A 14,117-nucleotide genomic window follows, 5' to 3' on the forward strand; every position below is an offset into this window, starting at 1 on the left:
GAGGTGACCGATAATCTCTACAGTTCCATCTGTCATAGTGCCTTTTACATAACTGGTACTCAATAATAAGTGTTTGCCATGGGACAACAGAACTTGAAATCTTCTGTGATTAATTTGTATTGATTTTTGGGGGGCAGGAACTGGAAGGGGATTAATTTTTTTAGGATGAAAAGTTGCTGCCTCACATTCCACAACAATAACAAAAATTATAGATAAATCATTAAGTATAAATCACAACTCAAGATAAGTGAAAAAAAATTCAAATATTGAAGAGTTCTTTTATAAATTCCATCTCCCAGCGAGATGCATTACATCTCAGCCCAGAATGCTGAAGGTTCTTGTGATTCCTAGCACAGTACCTCATCTTTGGTGTATGATCAGTAAAGAATAATACAATTATGAAATGACTACTAGTAATCTCTGAGGACTTCTGAGGATAACAGGAGTTCTGAAGTTTGCCAAACTTGGAGACCACCTTCCCTTCCTAGAATAAATTTCTAGGAAAAGTCTTCAGGTCTTTTTGATCACAATATGATAGGAATTGTAGGGAGGACATGAAGAAACAAAAGATCAGTCAGAATGTTTCACACACTCTCAATTCTCTAATAAACACAGTACTAAGCAGTACTTAGACTTTGCTCTTTGCCTAAAGGTGGGATTCTTCAGTACCTCATACAGTAAAAGATGGTGAACCTTTCAGTGCTTTTTTTTAGGGCAAAAACAGGAGGGTCGTCAAGTCATAACTCTTATAATCTGGGATGCAAGTTATGTGACCATGTCAGGATTTTCTTGAGGGTTTCTGTCCGGAAGATGGAAGACAAGGAGTGTTGATTGTTTTCTAAACGGTGAACTCTATAGATGAATGAACTATACAGTACAGTTCTAGAAAAGACTGCTAAGCAATTTTTCAACATTTTATGGCCGTCACCAAGGATCATTATTGGCTCACCCAGAACAGGTACTGTTGGTATGTTTTTTTCTTTTAGTCTTAATACTAGGCTTAAATTAGCACATGAGAGTGCCAGTTTTAAAAGTTAAAAGCAGTTGAGTATCAACAGTTTCATGTGATTCATCTTAGTAGTTTTTATTCTTTTTTTTTCTGGTTATAAAATTAATACATGTTCATTGTAGCACACTTAGAAAAATAGAGGAAAATAAAATTTGCTCACAGTCTTAATCCATTTTATGCACTTCTATCTTTTCATGTGTATACATATACACACATACAAATCTGTGTTCACCAGAATATTTTCCAAAAACTTACTGTGGATTATAGTTCATTTTTAGAGAATATCTGGCTGTTTAAATTGAACCTATCATAAACATTTTTCTGTAATTAGTAATTTATAAACTAAATTTTTATTATGATTTCAGGAGATAGATGTCACATTATTTATCAATACCCCTATTTTAGGACTTTCATATTGTTTTCAGTGTTTTACAATTATAAATAAATAGTGCTGCAATAAACATCTTCTACATGAATCCTGGTCCACATCTGATTATTTCCTTAAGATGAATTATCAAAAGAGGTATTTTCAGGTTAAAAGATGTGAATTCTGGGCCGGGTGCGGTGGCTCAAGCCTGTAATCCCAGCACTTTGGGAGGCCGAGATGGGCGGATCACGAGGTCAGGAGATCGAGACCATCCTGGCTAACACGGTGAACCCCGTCTCTACTAAAAAAAAAAAACTAGCCGGGCGAGGTGGCGGGCGCCTGTAGTCCCAGCTACTCGGGAGGCTGAGGCAGGAGAATGGCGTAACCTGGGAGGCGGAGCTTGCAGTGAGCTGAGATCCGGGCACTGCACTCCAGCCTGGGCGACAGAGCGAGACTCCGTCTCAACAACAACAACAACAAAAAAAAAGATGTGAATTCTGAAAACATATTTCTAAATTTTTTACCATAGAGGATGTACTAATTCTTTTTTTTTTTTTTGTATCTTTTATTATTACTTTTTTATTTAACTTTCAGTTCATGGGTACATGTGCAGGTTTGTTATACAGGTAAACTTGTGTCATGGGGGTTTGTTGTATACATTATTTTGTCATCCAGGGATTGAGCCTAATACTTATTAGGTATTTTTCCTGATCCTCTCCCTCCTCTCAGCCTCCACCCTCCAAGAGGCCCAGTGTGTGTTTCTCCCTTTTGTGTGTTCATGTGTTCTCATCATTTAGCTCCCACTTATAAGTGAGAACATGCAGTATTTGGTTTTCTGTTACTGTGTTAGTTTGCTAGGGATAATGGCTTCCAGCTCCATCCATGTTCCTGCAGTGGACATGATCTCATTCTTTTTTATGGCTGTAAATTAGTCAACCATTGTGGAAGACAGTGTGGTGCTTCCTCAAAGACCTAAAAACAGAACTACTGTTTGACCCAGCAATCCCATTACTGGATATATACCAAAAGGAATATAAATTGTGATATTATAAAGACATGCATGTGTCTGTTGATTGCAGCACTATTCATAATAGCAAAGACATAGAATCAACCTAAATGCCCATCAGTGGTAGACTGGATAAAGAAAATGGGAGTACGTACACGATAGATATACTCATTTCTGCTTTTACTAGCAGTGTGTGAAAGAACCTACCTGATACAACATCGCCACAGTTACCTATTACTTCTAAGACCAAGATAAAAAACAGAATTGACCAATTTTGTTTTTCTACCTTTGATAAGTTTACTAAACAAGGATATATAATTTGATTTTATCAAGGGACCTAACAAAGTTTTTCATGATATCTTTCTTGTCCAATCAAACAATGTGAACTGAATGCAAATAGAATCAGGGATCTCTTGTTTGCAGAACAACTATACTCTGGAAAGGTTTTATTAGTGGGTTATCGTCAACTGGGAGGGGCACCTTTATTATTATGTGGCGAGGCTTAGTGACCCTGTACTAAACAATGTTATTTGTAGTGATTTTGATGTAAACAGAACATGAGCTTAACAGATTTCCAGGTATGCCACAAAGCGAGAAGGATGGCTGTAAGTTCTTTTGTACCGTACTGTGGGCTCCCTGAGCAAGGAAGCTAGAGTGCTGAGAGCATTCCTTCTGGAGTCAAACTGCTACCTATTAGCTGTGTGGCTTTGGGCAAAGTTACCTAACCTCTCTGTGTCTTAATTTCCTCATCTATAATAAAACGGGAATCAACAGAATATTTACCTCATAACGTTTGTTGGGAAGATTAAATAAGTTATTAAATGTAAAGCACTGAGAGTAGTTTCTGGCCCTTAGTAAGTGATCAATAAAGATGAGTTGCTCTTGTTGTTAATCTTTCTCTCAGATGGTAGATAACACTTCTTAAATAAATGAATACCTGAGTCAACGTCATAAATGCTTTGTATGCTGGTGGGATGGGCCCATATTGCAAATGAAATGTGATGTGTAAGTTTTGCATTTATGTTTTATAATATTAGAACTGTCATGTAAAGATAGGGCTGAGAGTTATACTGTGTAGCTCCAGAAGGTAGAGATATGGTTTATTGATAGGAATTAGTGATAAGATACTTTCTACCAATTATCTCTACTTAACAGTGGAGTTGCCCTTTCAAGTAGTGGAAGAATTCAGGAACGAGCTTCCAGATCATTACAAGTACATAATTGAAAAGAGAGGGCTTCTTTGGCTACAGGTGAGACTAGATGACCTCTAAAGTGCCTTCCAACTCTAGGCTGATTCTGTGATTTTGAGTGGCATATGTAGGATTATCACATATCATGCAGTAAGGCCCCACGAGTACATCTTTGGAAGGGATGATGCTGCTAATCCTTGCCCACTCTGCCCTCCCTGCTTCAGTTTCTTTCACCTGTTGTGTGTCAGCCTGACAGTGGCCCATTCCTCAGCTTGATTCAGTTTTACAGCCCAGCTTAGCATCCCAGGCTGCTCCCTCCTCAGCAGCAATGCCTAGAGGATGAGTATTTGAACCAAGGGCACATTTTCCATAAGCGTACAAGAAAATAGAAGATTGTTGCCTGCAAAGTGTATCTCAGAATTGTATTTAAAAAAAACAAGCAGAAGTTTTTGACCATGCCAGATGTACTCTTGTTGCTTTATTCGGGGCCAAGGGTGGACTTTACCTTTTTCGCTCAGTAGCTCTGGGCACTGGGTTTCTCTGCTTGTCTGGTTTCTTGCCTAAGTTCAGCATCAATATTCTAATCCCCTGGGAAGGAGCAATTGAGACTACACTGTTGTATATACTATGCGGGCTTGTATACCTTGGGCTGAGATTATTTTTCTGTCATTACGAACTCTGATTCCTTGCCTTATGCTATTTAAAGGTAGCTTCAAAATAAAGTTAGAAAGCTGAATTGGGAGCCCAACCAATCGCTTTTTCTTTTCAGGGTTCTTTGCTGAATAATTTCTGACACATCAATTGTGTAATTGTTTTGTGCCGCTCTCCCCACTTGTAATATTTGGAGCATTGGCTTTTTGCCACACTTGTCAAGGGTTTATGGGAGTTAATGACACGTAGTATACAAGGTTCTTTGAGATTCTTTCATGAAACTTGGTATTATCTTGAAAGCAAAAGGTTTAACTGTTCATTTGTTAGATGACTAGTGGGATTTTAAACAGATATAATCACACCATGTCTTTTTTTAAATGTGTTTGATGTTACGTACATACGAACTTTTACTGCTCAAATTTTAAATTATGTGGGTTTTTTTTTCTTTTTTGTGTTTATAAAATCCATTATTAGCAAATACCTCAGGAAAACTTTAGAGTCAAAGTCCTGAAAAAGTTTTCCACTCCATGTTTTTTAATGTGGTTTGTCCTTAGTTTTGCCATCGTAATGAATGGTTGAACTGATAAATTCCTGGCACCACCGCATTTTGCTGTTGATGCCAGTGTGTGTCTATAGCTTGTGGTACAGAAGCACTAACTGAGGTCCATGCTGTACAGTGAGAAGCCCAAAGAGTTGCTGCTGTGTGTGCCAGGTGGGTTAATATGTTTTAGAGAAAGCATCTGTGGAATTTTACAGCGGATGTTCTTTTGTAGCCATATTAATTTTACTCCTTTTGAGTAGTATCATTTTACCAGCCAGAATCTAGAGCACGCAAATGCATTATCAGAGTGATTTGAAACAGTGATGTATACACGAGCACTGTGGGAATGGTTCTGATGCTTTCTTTTTTTTTTTTTTTTTTTTTTTGAGAAGGAGTCTCGCTCTGTCACCCAGGCTGGAGTGCAGTGGCCGGATCTCAGCTCACTGCAAGCTCCGCCTCCCGGGTTCACGCCATTCTCCTGCCTCAGCCTCCCGAGTAGCTGGGACTACAGGCGCCGCCACCTCGCCCGGCTAGTTTTGTATATTTTTAGTAGAGACGGGGTTTCACCATGTTAGCCAGGATGGTCTCGATTTCCTGACCTCGTGATCCGCCCGTCTCGGCCTCCCAAAGTGCTGGGATTACAGGCTTGAGCCACCGCGCCCGGCCGGTTCTGATGCTTTCAAGGCCTAGAGTCTCACTGCATATATTCTGAGCCAGTGTGTTAAGCCTACTGCCTTAAGAAGCCTTTGCTTCTCCTTTTAATCTTTAGAATTTATGAAACCAACAGCTTTGTAGTCTTTAATAGGAGGATTGTACGTAGAGCTCCAAAGATTCTTAGAACATAGAAACTATAAAGAGGAATGTGTCTGTGTTTACTCTTGTGTTGTGTTACATGCACAATGTAGAACTTTTTAAAATTAAAACAACAGAGGTAGAAGATATTTTAAAAGATTACTCAACGTTAGATTTTTAGACTCATCTCATTTAGGCTGAAAGGAACCTTCTAGTCCAGCCCCCTCATTTTACAGATGAAAAAATGTAAGTCCATAAGGTCCCACTGAGCCAGAATCAGGGTTGATGTAAAACCTAGAGGTATTCTTTCCCAAGCCAGATCTGGTTGAATCTCACTGCTCTTATAACTGCAATAGAACACCACCACAGCATTTAGAAAGTATTGAATCATTATATAAGAAAATGACTCTCTCAGTAAAACAGTGTAGTTGTTGAGTCAATAGTCCAAGCAGGTTTTATCGTTTGTATTAAGTAACTTCAGCTGTTCCATAGTCTTCAGAAAGTCTGAGCTGACTATATTTATTTTATCCACCTTTTACCCAGTTAACAAAATACTTACTCTCTTATTGCCACTTAAAAGTCATCTGGAAGACTCATGCTGATAATGTAATGCATGGTGAAGGAAGGGGGTAAAGTAGGAAAACATAATTATTGCATGCACGGTCTTTTTAAAGGCTCTTTTCTCCTCTTTTTCCCAGTTTAGTTGGGTAGATCTGATTTGTACAGCATTTTCCCCCCTTTTCTTTTCCTAAATTGGTTAAGAGCTGGAAACTATTCAGGAAAAGCTATAAGCTATAGCAAAGCATGTGAAAAGACAGTAGTTTGTGCCTTTCTCAACCTTGTTATAGATCTGTGGATAGTTTGGAGTTTACAAAACTGTACTTAAATATTTTATTTAATATAGGCTAGGGATAAATTTCTGTTTGCTATTGATGACTGTCAAAACAACTTCCCTAGAACGATTGTCACAAAGCACGAGGCCTCATTTTCTGATAGAGAAACTGCTTTGGTTTATTCTCACTGTGTTTTTACGTGATTATTTCTTATTTTCTCAAGTGCTTATGACATTTAAAAAATCTGTAGTTGAGAACTGTGGCAGCCAGTAGTATGAGAAAGAGAAACTGGGTGCCTGTAAACTATTTAAATACGAACAAATGATAGCAAAACTGAACCAGGAAGAACATGAGTTTGAAATTGTTGATGAATGTGATCTAGGTCTAAGACAAGCTGAAAGTGTATTTCTCATTCATTCTTTTCTTAACCAGAATTGCTTTTCCTTCAAACTCAAGCAAATCTTTTGTTTAATCCTTGGTAATTGATACTTCAGAGGATTTCTTTATTTCAGTTATTGATGGACATTTTTCTTAGGATTTCGTACTGGGTCAAGATGTGTGTTTTTCAACAATGTTTGACCGAATCCCAAGGTTTCTCAAGGCATATTTAAAAACCAGTACTGGTAATAGGCAGACTTACATACAGTTTTATCAGTTTATCTCTGCTTTTTTGAGGGAGAGGGAGTTTCAGCTAAGTTGGGTTTGTGCTCATGAAATACAATACAAAAAGATTTGACCAAATAACTTTCTAATCATCCTTGCTGTATGCATATTTTGGTAAAATCCTACTCACAGGGAAAATGTCTTGTTAATTTTTGGTTACACTAAAGGCATTCTGAGCAACTAACTTGGGTGTGTAGGGCTAAAATTACTTGAAATGCTGAGATTGTATTGTTTTGGGAAGAACTTTAATGGCATTCTATTTGTGTTATATGTTCCTGTTAAGGCAATGGAAAAGTTATTACGTGAATATATTTTTTCAAATAATTAACTTTTTGTCTTTAATTTTTTATTTTAAAAAGCTTATTGTGTTGTCTTGTATTAAAAAGCACATAATGGAAAATTTGCCATCTTAACCATTTTTAAGTGTGCAGGTGCACACAACACAGGTGCACTATGCAATTCACTGGTAGTTACAGTAGAGTAGGAAGTAGATATATTTGCCTTTTGGGATCTTGGGAAAAAGACTACTATCTCTCTCTCATCCTCATGGAATCCTTAAGTGGTAGGTGCCAAGGGCTAAGGTGAATGGGGAGAGGTGGAGGGAGTTCTTTAATGGGTACAGAGTTGAACTTTCTCTATAAAGCATTTAAGCTTTTTTGTTGCCATTAATTGCTTCTATGGGCTAAAGAAACTGAAAGTGTGGGCAGGTAATCACTTGGCTACTAATATAAAGAGGAAGTGAAAGGACTGGCTTAATGGTTCAGGGTGGAAAGTATACACAGTTAAAAGTAATGTTATATGGTCTTGTAAATAGTTGTGCATATATCCGATGTCAATAAGAATTAGTAATACCAAGTTAAAAGAAAAGCATTATTTTAATATTTGTATACGTTTTGGAAATGGAAGATGGAATTGTTTAAAGAGCAAAAAACTAAAGATGTTCTAGTTAGTAAGTGACTTTATTTGATGTGATTTGTTATTCAGATTTACCTGTGATTAGAGTGGTCATATATTCTTAATAGTTTCTTCCTTTTTATGAGACAAGGTAAGAGTAGCTTGGCATCTAAGTTTTCGATAATGTGTTGCTACTTTATTTATTTATTTTTTTCCCCAAGATGGAGTCTTGCTCTGGAGTGCAGTGGCGCGATCTTGGCTCACTGCACCCTCCGCCTCCCAGGTTCAAACGATTCTCCTGCCCCAGCCTCCTGAGTAGCTGGGACTACGGGTGCCCACCACCATGCCTGGCTAATCTTTGTATTTTTAGTAGAGATGGAGTTTCACCATGTTGGCCAGACTGGTCTCGAACTCCTCACCTCAAGTGATCCACCCACCTTGGCCTCCCAAAGTGATGGGATTACAGGCATGAGCTACTTGATCTTGAGAGGCATCCTTAGCATGTTGGATGGCCTACCCTTATTTGCTGAACTAAAATATGCTAAAATTAATTTGATTTTGAGAGCTTTTGAAATTTAAAGCAGTGTGTAGAGGGAAATTTATAGCACTAAATGCCCACAAGAGAAAGCTAGAAAGATCTAAAATTGACACTCTAACATCACAATTAAAAGAACTGGAGAAGCAAGAGCTAACACATTCAAAAGCTAGCAGAAGGCAAGAAATAACTAAGATCAGAGCAGAACTGAAGGAGATAGAGACACAAAAAACCCTCCAAAAAATCAATGAATCCAGGAGTTGGTTTTTTGAAAAAATCAACAAAATTGACAGACCACTAGCAAGACTAATAAAGAAGAAAAGAGGCAAGACTAATAAAGAAGAAAAGAGAGAAGAATCAAATAGACTCAATAAAAAATGATAAAGGGGATATCACCACCGACCCCACAGAAATACAAACTACCATCAGAGAAGACTATAAACACCTCTACGCAAATCAACTAGAAAATCTAGAAGAAATGGATAATTTCCTGGACACTTACACTCTTCCAAGACTAAACCAGGAAGAAGTTGAATCCCTGAGTAGACCAATAGCAGGCTCTGAAATTGAGGCAATAATTAATAGCCTACCAACCAAAAAAAGTCCAGGACCAGATGGATTCACAGCTGAATTCTACCAGAGGTACAAGGAGGAGCTGGTACCATTCCTTCTGAAACTATTCCAATCAATTGAAAAAGAGGAATCCTCCCTAACTCATTTTATGAGGCCAACATCATCCTGATACCAAAGCCTGGCAGAGACACAACAAAAAGAGAGAATTTTAGACCAATATCCCTGATGAACATCTATGCAAAAATCCTCAATAAAATACTGGCAAACCGGATTCAGCAGCACATCAAAAGCTTATCCACCATGATCAAGTGGGCTTCATCCCTGGGATGCAAGGCTGGTTCAACATTCGCAAATCAATAAATGTAATCCAGCATATAAACAGAACCAAAGACAAGAACCACATGATTATCTCAATAGATGCAGAAAGGGCTTTTGACAAAATTCAACAGCCCTTCATGCTAAAAACGCTCAATAATTCGGTATTGATGGAACGTACCTCAAAATAATAAGAGCTATTTATGACAAACCCACAGCCAATATCATACTGAATGGACAAAAACTGGAAAAATTCCCTTTGAAAACTGGCACAAGACAGGGATGCCCTCTCTCACCACTCCTATTCAACATAGTGTTGGAAGTTCTGGCTAGGGCAATCAGGCAAGAGAAAGAAATCAAGGGTATCCAATTAGGAAAAGAAGAAATCAAATTGTCCCTGTTTGCAGATGACATGATTGTATATTTAGAAAACCCCATTGTCTCAGCCCAAAATCTCCTTAAGCTGATAAGCAACTTCAGCAAAGTCTCAGGATACAAAATTAATGTGCAAAAATCACAAACATTCTTATACACCAGTAACAGACAAACAGAGAGCCAAATCAGGAATGAACTTCCATTCACAATTGCTTCAAAGAGAATCAGATACCTAGGAATCCAACTTACAAGGTATGTAAAGGACCTCTTCAAGGAGAACTACAAACCACTGCTCAGTGAAATCAAAGAGGACACAAACAAATGGAAGAACATACGTGTGCATGGATAGGAAGAATCAATATCGTGAAAATGGCCATACTGCCCAAGGTGATTTATAGATTCAATGCCATCCCCATCAAGCTACCAATTTTTTTCTTCACAGAATTGGAAAAAACTGCTTTAAAGTTCATATGGAACCAAAAAAGAGCCCGCATTGCCAAGACAATCCTAAGTCAAAAGAACAAAGCTGGAGGCACCACGCTACCTGACTTCAAACTATACTACAATGCTACAGTAACCAAAACAGCATGGTACTGGTACCAAAACAGAGATATAGACCAATGGAACAGAACAGAGTCCTCAAAAATAATACCACACATCTACAGCCATCTGATATTTGACAAACCTGAGAGAAACAAGAATGGGGAAAGGACTCCCTATTTAATAAATGGTGCTGGGAAAATTGGCTAGCCATAAGTAGAAAGCTGAAACTGGATCCTTTCCTTACTCCTTATACGAAAATTAATTCAAGATGGATTAGAGACTTAAATGTTAGACCTAATAGCATAAAACCCTAGAAGAAAACCTAGGTAGTACCATTCAGGACATAGGCATGGGCAAGGACTTCATGTCTAAAACACCAAAAGCAACAGCAACAAAAGCCAAAATTGACAAATGGGATATCATTAAACTCAAAAGCTTCTGCACAGCAAAAGAAACTACCATCAGAGTGAACAGGCAACCTACAGAATGGGAGAACATTTTTGCAATCTACTCATCTGACAAAGGGCTAATATCCAGAATCTACAAAGAACTCAAACAAATTTACAAGAAGAAAACAAACAACCCCATCAAAAAGTGGGCAAAGGATATGAACAGACATTTCTCAAAAGAAGACATTCATATAGCCAACAGACACATGAGAAAATGCTCATCATCACTGGCCATCAGAGAAATGCAAATCAAAACCACAGAGATACCATCTCACACCAGTTAGAATGGCAATCATTAAAAAGTCAGGAAACAACAGGTGCTGGAGAGGATGTGGAGAAATAGGAACACTTTTACACTGTTGGTGGGATTGTAACTAGTTCAACCATTATGGAAAACAGTATGGCGATTCCTCAAGGATCTAGATCTAGATGTACCATATGACCCACCCATCCCACTACTGGGTGTATACCCAAAGGATTATAAATCATGCTGCTCTAAAGACACATGCACACGTATGTTTATTGCGGCACTATTCACAATAGCAAAGACTTGGAATCAACCCAAATGTCCATCTGTGACAGACTGGATTAAGAAAATGTGGCACATATACACCATGGAATACTATGCAGCCATAAAAAAGGATGAGTTTGCATCCTTTGTAGGGACATGGATGCAGCTGGAAACCATCATTCTTAGCGAACTATCACAAGAACAGAAAACCAAACATCGCATGTTCTCACTCATAGATGGGAACTGAACAATGAGATCACTTGGACTCGGGAAGGGGAACATCACACACCGGGGCCTATCATGGGGAGGGGGAAGTGGGGAGGAGTTGCATTGGTAGTTATACCTGATATAAATGACGAATTGATGGGTGCTGACGAGTTGATGGGTGCAGCACACCAACATGGCACAAGTATACATATGTAACAAACCTGCACGTTATGCACATGTACCCTAGAACTTAAATTATAAAAAAAAAAAAAAAAAAAAAATCATCTGACTTTGTTCTTTTTTTTTTTTTTGAGGCGGAGTCTCGCTCTGTCGCCCGGACTGGAGTGCAGTGGCCGGATCTCAGCTCACTGCAAGCTCCGCCTCCCGGTTTACGCCATTCTCCTGCCTCAGCCTCCCGAGTAGCTGGGACTACAGGCGCCCGCCACCTCGCCCGGCTAGTTTTTGTATTTTTAGTAGAGACGGGGTTTCACTGTGTTAGCCAGGATGGTCTCGATCTCCTGACCTCGTGATCCGCCCGTCTCGGCCTCCCAAAGTGCTGGGACATCTGACTTTGTTCTAGCTAATATGGGTTTTTTCCCCCATGCTCTGGGCACTATCCTAAGTATTTTACATACATTACTTAATCCTCATAGAAACCCTGTGATATTATTATTATTTTTTTTTACAGAAGAGGAAAGCAGCTATAGAGAGGTTAAATTGCTCACCTAAGGTCATAGATGTAACAATGGAATTAGGATTTGAACCGAGGTGGTTGGCTCTGGGTTGACATTTATCATTTTAACTGCTTTGTGATGTTACTCCATACTCAGCATGTAAACGTTCTTGGCACTCAGCACATTGTTGGATTTAAACAAATAACACTTATATCTGTTGAACTTCTTGGAATGACTGGAGATGAAGTAGTTTGCTATAAAAATAAGATAGGAAGCCATTTTACTGGGCACTACTGATTTAGCTAATTGATTTCAATCCAGGAAGTGATTAGACATTGATTTCTTTCTTTTTTTTTTTTTTTTTTTTTTTGAGGTGGAGTCTCACTTTGTCTCCCAGGCTGGAGTGCAGTGGCACCATCTTGGCTCTCTGCAACCTCCGCCTCCCGGGTTCAAGCGATTCTCCTGCCTCAGCCTCCCGAGTAGTTGGGATTATAGGTGCCCACCACCACACCCAGCTAATTTTTGTATTTTTAGTAGAGACAGTGTTTCACCACCTTGGCCAGGCTAGTCTCGAGCTCCTGACCTCGTGATCCACCTGCCTCAGCCTCCCAAAGTGCTGGGATTACAGGTGTGAGCCACCACGCCTGGCCTAGACATTGATTTCTAACCTTGAGGTCCATGTGTGAGTTCCAAGAGAAACTAAAGAATGACCTCAGACAATCATTTAGCAAATGATACTGTTTTGTTCTTGTAGTATGGCTTTTGTCTTCTGCTTTTACATTTTTACAATAATATAATTTAAGAACTGGTCCTGACTTTCTAGGTAGTCAAATTCAACCTCTGCATTTTACCATTTGAGGAAACAGGTTGAAGAACTTCGTTAAGGTCACTAAAAAAGGAAGTGCCAGAGCCAGGATTTAATGCATAATAGCTCACACTGACCTAGTTTTACCATGAGCCAGGCACTGTTCTAGAGGCTTTATATATGTTAACTCATTAACTCCTCAGAACAAGCCTATGAAGTAGGTACTGCTGTATACCCACGTTACAGTTGAGAAAACTGAGGTTATGTAACATACACAGAGTCACACAACCAATAATGAGTAGAGCCAGGATTCAAATGCAGTCATTTTGGCTCCAGTCTGTGTCCAAACCCTACTAATGGTTGTAACATATATAATTGCCATCTTTTTTTTTAAGAGCAAAAATGGTTGAATATCAGCCATTTCTTGTAGTTCAATCTGACATAGCTTGAGCTCTTTCTACAGCATTTCACCACCTTACCACAATATGTATTTGTGGTTATTATTATATCCCACTTGATCTTGGTATATGATCCCTTTAATGTGCTGTTGAATTTGGTTTGTTAGTATTTTATTGAGGATTTTTATATCTGTGTTCATCAGGAGATTGGCCTATAGTTTTCTTTTTCTTTTCATGTCTTTGATTAGCTTTGGTATCAAGGTAATGCTGGCCTTGTAAAATGAGGTTGGAATGGTTCCTTCCTCTTCACTTTTGGAAGAATTTGAGATGCTGTTCTTTAAATGTTTGGTAGAATTCACCAGTGAAGCCAATGCATGTTGGTCCAGTATCCTGTTGAATAGAAGTGGTGAGATCAAAAATCCTTATCTTGTTTCTGATATTAGGGGGAAAACTTTCAGTCTTTCAGCATTAAGTATGTTGTCAGCTGAAGATTTTTCTTATATATCCTTTTTCAAGTTGAGGAAATACCTTTTTGTTCTACTTTCTTGAGAGTTTTTTAAAACCAGTAATGAGTGTTGGATTTTTTTCAAATGCTTTTTCTATGTCTGTTGAAATGATCATAAGATTTTTCTTGTTTTTTTCTGTTTTATTTTTTAGTTTGTTAATATGGTGATTTATAATGATTGCTTCTTCAGGTGTTAAGTCAACCTTGCATTCTGGGATAAACCCCACTTCATATATTCTGGGATAAACCCCACTTCAGTATTCATAGACCACTTGGTCATG

General features: G+C 38.5%; 1 protein-coding gene across 1 annotated transcript in view; it reads left to right on the plus strand.

The window, feature by feature from the left end:
- The window catches only part of POLA1 (DNA polymerase alpha 1, catalytic subunit), a 319,152-nt gene that overhangs the window by 76,906 nt on the left and 228,129 nt on the right, over window positions 1-14,117 (plus strand).

Source organism: Trachypithecus francoisi, unplaced genomic scaffold (genome assembly GCF_009764315.1).
Source record: "Trachypithecus francoisi isolate TF-2019V2 unplaced genomic scaffold, Tfra_2.0 Contig01603, whole genome shotgun sequence".
In the NCBI taxonomy this organism is placed as follows: domain Eukaryota; kingdom Metazoa; phylum Chordata; class Mammalia; order Primates; family Cercopithecidae; genus Trachypithecus; species Trachypithecus francoisi.